The sequence below is a fragment of the Helianthus annuus genome, chromosome 17, assembly GCF_002127325.2.
Source record: "Helianthus annuus cultivar XRQ/B chromosome 17, HanXRQr2.0-SUNRISE, whole genome shotgun sequence".
Taxonomy (NCBI): Eukaryota; Viridiplantae; Streptophyta; class Magnoliopsida; order Asterales; family Asteraceae; genus Helianthus; species Helianthus annuus.
This window is the reverse complement of record NC_035449.2, coordinates 106,700,310-106,709,817: the sequence shown is the minus strand read 5'-3', so window position 1 is coordinate 106,709,817 and position 9,508 is coordinate 106,700,310. Positions and strand designations below refer to the sequence as shown.

General features: G+C 41.3%; 1 pseudogene; it reads right to left on the bottom strand.

The window, feature by feature from the left end:
• LOC110926480 lies at positions 1–2,527 on the bottom strand (annotated as a pseudogene).
• Between the last annotated feature and the right edge of the window lie 6,981 nt (positions 2,528–9,508).

Genomic DNA, 9,508 nt, shown 5'->3' with positions numbered 1-9,508 from the left:
TTTTCATGTAGAAATGAGTCTTGGTAATTCATTCTTACAATTGCATTGAAGAAAATACATGTACAAAGGATAATAAACAAAGTGTATTCATTGTTTATTATAAAAGGTATGCTTCACATACAAATAAGCTAAACCGCATTCGACCTGAGTCACAACAACCACCAGCCTGCAGCAAATGATTACTGAGATTGACAACTTTTAGCACAAACATCTTTATTTGAGCGGTTGTATTTCATGTGGCTCTTAACAAGTTGCCCCCCCCGCGATGGCGGACATGAGAGACAACTCTCCAGCGAGAACCGCGGCAGCAACAACCTTAGCCAACTGCCGTGCATTTGAACCAGCCGATTCCTTGTTTGCGCCCTTGACGCCCAGCAAATTCAGGCACGCAGATTGTGAAGCCAATTGAGTTCCACCACCCACTGTCCCGACCTCTATGGATGGCATGGTCACAGACACATGGAGGTCTTTCCCCTCGTTCACAGCTTCCATCATAGTCATACAATGGGAGCTTTCTATGTTCTGTGCCGGGTCTTGACCGGTGGCTATGTATACGGCCGACACGATATTACTAGCATGGGCATTGAACCCACCAAGTGCTCCAGCCATGGCTGATCCAGTCAGGTTCTTCAGCATGTTTAGTTCAACTAAGGAAGCTACGGTTGTCTTTAATACATTCTTCACTACTTGTTCCTTTAGGATTGCCTCGCAAACCACTGATTTGCCTCTTCCCTCTATCCAGTTCACCGCTGCCGCTTTCTTATCCGAACAGTAGTTGCCAGAGATGCCAATAACGTCCATGTCCGGGAAGTATGCTTGGAGATAGTCCAAAACATTTTGAACACCTTTGGAAACCATGTTCATGCCCATTGCATCACCCGTGCTGCAAGTAAACCTTATGTATAGATTTTTTCCTGCTATTGCACATCTGATTGTTTGCAGCCGCCCAAATCGGCTTGATCTGCAATTAATCATTCATCTAATCAGTTATCTTGATGAATAATAAGAGGTGGGGTTTAAAGAATTACTTTTTTTTTTCTTTCTTAAATTGACAGGTTTACAATCCATTGTTACTAACGTCTTTCCTTTTCATTTATTTGTTTGTGCTGTTAGTAGATAGCGACTTCAAGTCTTAGCCCAGATAAAATTTCATTATTCTTTTCATCTCTTAACTAACAAAAAGTACATGTTACTTTTTTATAAAACTTGATTTTCAATCCAATTTGTACCGTAACACACAAAAAAAAAGTGCATAAACATTATGTATATTCGAGGACACTAAACTATATGTTAAATAAAAACTAAAAAGTAAAAACAAAATCTTTTAACTCAAGTGGCTACATTTCGTTACTTTTCAAACTTGAGTTTGCTATTTCTCATACCCAAACGAAAAAAAAAAAAAAAACCACTAAAAACCCCTCAATGAATGATGGGGTGTTTAGTTTCACAACACAAAAAGTTATTAATGTTTTTTTTTAACCGCAAATTTCTTTTATTCTTATTCCTGTCGTTTGTGTGACTTGAACCCAAGACCTCCCTCTCCCAAGGTGTTTAAAGGCTTTGCCTTTGCCAATGTACCACCACCCTATTGGTCAAAAAGTTATTAATGTTAATAAGTGAAAAGTAGAAAGAAAGTCTTACTTGTTAAAAACTGAAGAAAGAGTGTCGAAGTTGAGTGGGTCCTCCAAGAAGAACTTTAACTCAGCAGCTCTCTTTGCGGTCCCAAACCTAACCACGGGAGCACGAGTCATACCATCCTTGAGTAGCACACTGGTGGCACCACCGGAGACATAAATAGCCTTACAACCCCTATTCGTGCTAGCCACAAGGCAGCCTTCGGTTGTGGCCATGGGCACATACAACTCCTTTCCGTCCAGCAACATGGGGCCAGCAATGCCCACAGGTATCAGGACATAACCAACCGGCATTTCACAACATTGTCCCAATATCGACTCATAATCAAACCCCTCTAGAGGCAAGCCGTCAAGTGACTTCCTGGTTATCCTCTCCAACGCCACTCGCCTAATGAAAGCAGCATGCTTACAGTCCCCAAGCTTTGTTTCCAACGAGTAAGATGGAATTTTGCCAGCAACCACCGCTTGAATCAGCGCCTCATCCTCTTTGGTCACCGTTTCTTCTTGGTTTACGACTTGTTTAAACACTAGACTGGATTTAGCATCACAATTTGATGTTTCTTCCTCCTCATCATCCAAGAAATGGGTGCCAAGGTACACCAGAAGGTAGATACAGCATGCGACGAAGGTGATAATAGCAGCCATTTCAAGCATGGTGAGAACATGGATTGGGGTGGAGTTCCTGATCTTCTGACGCCAGCGGGTAATGAGGTAATACGCGATCGTGAAGAAGACAGTGAAAAAGACGCCGTTTTGGGCATCAACCACCGTCTTCGCAGCAGCAGTAGCCCGGTGGGGCTTATGATAGGGGAAATGAAGATGGTTTACTAGGCAACTAATCATGATTGTGATAGAAATATTGAACAGGCGGGGGGGTTGTTGTATAAAATATGAAATGTTGTTCTTATTTATTTATAGCTAGGAGTAGAGTAATGACGTCGCAAGTATTTGACCATACGAAACTTGGTCAGGATAAAGAAAATGCAGCACACAAAATTAGGAATAAAATAAGATCCACCGGTTTGGTTTGGTTTGTGTTGCGAGTCAAACTCATCGACTACTAATATAATAGTTTACAGTGCTCTTTTGATCAACTCCAGCAAATCAAACAAGGTTTGGCGACCAATACCTCCCAACTCTAGAAACGTCGGCAACATGAAACTGTAGGACAATTCAAAAATAAATGGGTAATTGTTCTAGATGTCGCCTTAGGGGACTAGGGGTGGTTCACTAGTGATAGAATTTATCACTCACAAGCACCAATCAAGTTTCGCCATGTCATTGACCATTTTTCCATCACTCACAACCATTTTTAGTGGGGGTGGTCATCACTCACCACCACACCCAACAATTTCCCCCCAACCAACAAATACCCTCACAAAAATAAACCATAACGCGTTAATACATCACGAAAATCGGTTTCCGTGGAAGATTAACGCGTTGAAGTGTGTAGCGGCGGTGGGATATAACGCGTGGAAGATGATTCCGTGATAATATCACGGGAGTGCCCCGGGTCACCTTAATATTAGTATCTTTTACGTAATCGAACGAGGTTGTTTTCATTGGTTCAATAAACCTTTTTCTTATTTACTACAAGTGAAAAACAACCTTATAGTCACAAAGCTTCTTTTGTATAGAAAAGTAGGCTTTGTCGATTATTTTTCTATGACAAATGGAAAAGTGACTCAGTGAGAAGAAAATGATAACATTCATAAATAATCCTTCGGCGTGAGAATTAGTATTTGCTTAGGAAGCAAGATAAGTGTTTAAGCAGTAAGTATGAGAGAGCATATTAGCATTACCTCAAACCTGATTCAAAGTCTGGTATTTATAGACGAAGAATGAAGGAGAGAGGCCAATGGGCCGTCTGATGGGCCTGACGTGACAAGTGTCAGTTTATCCTTTGGTCTATCAGGTGTGTAGACTGCAAAAGTGTCATGCGCACGCCGGAGGTGTCGCCACGTGTCCTGTTGTGTTAGGCGCACGAAGGAGCAGCCACCACGTGACATGTTAGCTTCGGTTGTCAGTCTGTTTATCAGCTTTATGCAAGTGGAGTTTCCTGATAGTTGATTGCATAGCCGTCTCTGGCGCGGTTAGGGTGACCGCTGTAGTCAGTGTCAGAGTTTGCAACTTCTCTATTGGACATAGAAGTCAAAGGAAGGTTCCACTTGCGTTATAATAAGATGTTGCCCCTGCGCGTGCGCCTTGTAGGCTTGCGTTGTCACACCCCAACCGATGACGGAATCATCGGGGCGCGACACTAGGCGAATCAGATTGCTCAAGAGAATCCATAACAACTATTTAGTGACAATATTTAATGCGTTCATTATCCCATACTAATAAACAATATTCCAGCAAACAGTTATACAGATTTCATGTCTCTCAAACAATACAAATCCGACAACCTAGATTTTATGTGAGTTTCTACTCTTCCTAATCTTGATTCCAGATAATCTGCGATTAACCTACAACATACGTTAAAATAAAGTCAATACAAAAGTATTGGCGAGTATACAAATTTTCATAGCTATAGTATAGAAAGCGTTTACGCATAACCAGCATGTAACACATAATAGGCAAATCAAGTAAGCCATCAACAATGCTACCACCTAACCACGAGACTGCATTGTAGAGTATGCGCGACACATGTTCACCAAAGCGAACACGTGAAGTAGAGTATTGTGATCCCTAGCAACCCCTTTCACACAGGAGCTGAGTCCAAATATAGTACTATCATTGCTAGAGGCGGTCTAGTGTAACACTGTGTAAGCATACCAACAAATAATACAACTAATCACGTATAACATGCGAGTGCGGTTAGCGTTTGTAATGCGTTTAAGTGTTGTGTTTTTTATAGAGAACGCATGTTACACCCAAAAGTGCGTTAAACGAAAATGGGTTCGAGTATACTCACAGTGTGTGTTTATCCAGTAAACACAAGCTGGATTGGATTGAAGGGAGCGCGCTGAGTTAGCCTATTCATGGAAACAGAAGCATAAATCCTCTAAGTGTTAGCACGGTCGAAATCAGAAAGTCACACGAGATAAGTGTTCAACAGGTGATCCGAACGGATGGGTCCCATCCGAATAGATGGTCATCCGGACGGATGGTCATCCGAGCGGATGGTCATCCGGGCGGATGGCCAGTCGAACAGTGTGTGGGTGTGTTTGTGAATCGTTAAAATTCGAAGTTTAGTTAAAAGTTCTCATTGTTTAAACACCTTAAATAAGAGTCTAGTCATCCGGTCGGATGGTCATCCAGACGGATGGCCATTCGAGCGAGATGATCTGTAGTTGAAGTATTTATAAAATTTTCTAAGTAACTGTCACACCCCAACCGATGGCGGAAACATTGGGGCGCGGCACTGAGCGAAACAGATTGTCCAGATTAAATCCATAACAACTAATTTTACCAAATATTTAAAGTTACGTCCCATACCATAACATACTTAGCAAATCAGTTAATACAGACATAGTATCTCATAGACAAATAAATTGTTTCGACAACTCAGAATTTATTAAATTTGTTTCTAGACTCTCTCCTAGCTTGATTCCACAAAAGCAAGGCAAGTACAGCATCGTAAACACCTGTCACATACGTTAAAATAGAGGTCAATACACATAGTATAAAGGTGAGAACTCAAGTTTAATAGTATAATAGATAACGAAATCATTTACGCATAACCAGCATGTAACATGTAGTAAAGTGAAGCTAGTAGGTTATCGACAATGAAATATGCACAGACGTGACTGCGAGTTGTAGAGAGTGCAACACATATCACCACCGTGACAAGTAAAGAAATACCCTTAGCAACCCCCGTCCATGACAGGTGCTGAGTCCAAACTATAGTATTATCGTTGCTAAGGTGCCAGGAAACAATCACTGTGTAAACATAACATACAAGCATTCATCGAGTAACACGTATAACATGCAGTAACGGTTAGCGTATAAAAGTGTTTGCGTTGTGTGTTTGATGTGATTTAGCATAAGTAACATATGTAACACCTAAAAGTGCGTAAAGAAAAAAGGGATCGAGTATACTCACAGATAGCATTTACTAAATAAACACTCTCTTGGATTGAAGGGAGCGCTGAGGGATTAGCCTGAACAGTTAGCGATAGAATAAGCGATGAACGGCGTGTTAAACGGTGCGAGTGAACTAAGTGATGAAGGGCCATTCGATCGGATGACAATCCGGAAAAATGGTCATCTGGACGGATGGCCATTCGGTCGGATTGTCCTTTGTTTGGGATGGATGTGTTTGTGTATGATGGCTTTGAAGTTTTCGTTGTAGCATTTTAAAATCGACTACCGACACCATTTCACGAAACTTTTGATCCTAACATAATGTTTTACGACATTCTATGAGGTTTGGGTGCGAAAACGGGTCTTGAAACGCAATTGGGCCGCTAATGGGCGTTAGGCCCAATCCACTTGAAACCCTAAAACTATAAATGCATCTCATCTTCCACACAAGTAACCCTAGCCCCCTTCTACCTTTCAATCAAACCTCTGCATCTCTCTACACTCCGGCAACCGGAGCCGAAGTCCGGCGAACTCCGGCGAACTCCGGCGACCCCCTCTTCTCTCTGATCAAGCACCACCATCACCCTCCTCCTCATCCTCCCTCTTTCACGCTTACACCTAACCAACCACCTCCTCTGGTCTCTTCAGCCAGCCCCCGACACCACTGTTGGTGGCGGCGGCGTCGGCTTAACGGTAGCGGCGACAACAAGTTCCTCTCCCAATACCACACATCTCGACACCCTCTCACACTCTCAAACTCCCTGTTCATTTCGTATCACCCACTCTCGAACACACCTTCAACATGTTACACCAGAGCCGTACCTCCCGAGTTCGAAGTCGTGGAAGTTCGAAGCACTAGTCGGAAACCAATCGAAGGCCTACGGACACAGCGACGGGGATTGCTTTTCAACTCGTTCGGGTAATCTTGTTCGTTCTTTTGGATTTTCCCAATCTCTTACTCGTGCGTTACTTACAAGAAATCGCAATGCAACCAATGTGAGCATACTCGACCCTTTTTACGCTTTAACACATTTTTGGGTGCAACATGTATCAGCTACAAAATCCACTTTACATAATCGAATATAATCAAGCACTCAATCCATCGAACACGTATTTGTTATGCTTTGGTTGTTTATGCATGTTAGTTTCGAACTGTATACCCATGTGATTTGTTATGCTTAGGTTGTTTATGCATGTTAGTTTCAACTTGTATACCCATGCTATTTTTTATGTTAGGTTATTTATGCATGTTAGTTTCTACTTGTATGTTAGGACCACGCTTTCATTGAAGAAATATGACCAAAAATTTTTGCTAGAAACATGAAATTTAAATGTACTAATATCATTAATACATAATTTTACAAAATTTGGGCATGACCCGTCCGTAAAACGAGCATGCCCTCAGTCGGCTATTGATAAGATTCAGGAGGATTTCTTGATGAAGTTCTGTGGGGATTTCGTGAAGACTGAAAGAATGAAGATCAATCGTTTTTACAGAGTATTAAAGGCGGAATTTAGGGAGTTCATCACTCCCTCGAAATGTGAGACCCTTGATGAACTTATCAATCTGGCACGAGATAGAGAAATAGAGACTAAAAGGCAAGAAGAGCGTGGTGAAAAGAGATCAAGTATTTGTAGAATGGTATTGTCTTGATTATGGGTTAAAACAGGGGTATGCTCGTTTTACGGACGGTTCATGCCCAAATTTTGTAAAATTATGTGTTAATGATATTAGTACATTTAAAGTTCATGTTTCTAGCAAAAATTTTTGGTCATATTTCTTCAACGAAAGTGTGATCCTAACAAGTTGGTATCAGAGCCTAGGTTTGAGGGATTCGAGCAAGAGTAATAGTGCTTGAACTCAAACCGATGGCTCGTACAAAAGTGTGCTCACTCCGAAATCGCCAATGAGGTAAAATTTTAAATTTTCGATTAATATAAGTATGCATAGTGTGTTACGGTATAAGTTTTAAGGTTCAAGTAGGCTACGGGTGATAAGGCGTGTAAAATAAGAAGTCTCGCGACCCGTGTAGCTGAAAACGGACCCGGGAAATAATCGGAACACCCCAAAATTGATTTTCCAGCGTTTTAACAAAGGAAGGGCCGTCGCCGACGGGCTGTGATGCCGTCGCCGACGCCCTCATGTATGCTGACGGCTTAAGTGGCTGTCTACGGGATTTTGTGGGCGACGCATGTTTTTAGAGCCCGTCACCGACGAGGCATGAAGCCGTCGCCGACGGCTAGCGGAAATCAAATCCGCCGAAAAGTTTTTGTTTTGTCTTGTTTTCGTATTTCGAGCTTCTAAGTTGTTCAAAAGCCTAATGAATGCTCGTGTAGGGTCTATATAAGGCCTAGTAAGATATATGTGACCACGATTAGTGGGTAAGATAGACGGGCTCATAAAAAAATTCAAAAGTGATGAGTCGAATGACACGAATGAATGATGAAATCTTAAAAGCGAGTAAAGTTTAGAATATAAAAATGCGAATGAAGTAAACTCGGACTAATAAACTATGATGTACTGAAAGTTTGTGATTTGTATTAAACATGAACATGCCAATGTGTAGATGGCTGATGCAAGAAACGTTAATGAAGATGATGATGAAACGACTAGACAAGAAGCATTTAATAGCAGAGTCGTAGAGGTGGCGGAAGGAGTTATGCAAGCTAATTTTCCCCGATTAGCTCAAGAAGTAGAAAGTCGGGTTTTGGGAGTCGTGGATGCTATGATGACTAGCAAGATCGAGGAATTGAAAGAACTGATTGAGGGGGTCTAAAAGTAAAGGCAAAGAACGACGATGCACGTATAAAGATTTTATGGCGTGCAATCCTGCAACGTACGATGGTAAATCGACCCCATTGCATGCCAAAGATGGATTTCAAACATAGAAGCGGTATTCATACGAAGTCAGTGTGATAAGGTAGATCAGCTGATGTTCGCTACTGGCCAACTCACTCTCCAGGCGAAAGATTGGTGGGATGCGCATAGCAAGGAAATAGGGGAGGATAGACTCCAAATGCTGACCTGGCAAGAATTTAAGGAGCCCTTTATGAGATACCATTGCCCTCAGTCGGCTATTGATAAGATTCAGGAGGATTTCTTGCGCCTCCGACAGAAAAAGAGTCAATAAACGAAATCCCCAACTTGTTAGGACCACACTTTCGTTGAAGAAATATGACCAAAAATTTTTGCTAGAAACATGAACTTTAAATGTACTAATATCATTAATACATAATTTTACAAAATTTGGGCATGAACCGTCCGTAAAACGAGCATACCCCTGTTTTAACCCATAATCAAGACAATACCATTCTACAAATACTACTAAAACCAACACATAGAATACTAAAAAGTGTGTCTACCAACCAATTGTTCAAAAGGTATTTTGACCCAAAACACTAATACAAACTAGCGGAAGCGCATGGTAAGACATATGTTTTGAACACGTGCTCGCTCCAATTCGCCGAGTCACCTAAGTTGAGGATTTACCTATATTTAACAACAAACTTTAGAAAGTTAGTCATAATACTTATTTCGCTTAAAACACCAACTTTTTTATTGCATTCATTTATATACTATCCTTTCTTTTACGCATTCGACTACCCAATTAAATGGGTATGGCATATACTCTCATAATGAGATTCAAGCATACCACTTACGACCCAGTAACATCGGGTTAATTGCTTTCAACATAAACCTTTTGTTCTATCCGTATAACGGATGAACTTCATACTTTCGTTATTGCATTCATAACCTCCCGTACTAAACGGTTGGTACCATATTCTTACTCGACATGGTTCGACTTGCATAGCATATTGTAACTTTCGTTAGCATAACCAAATCCGCA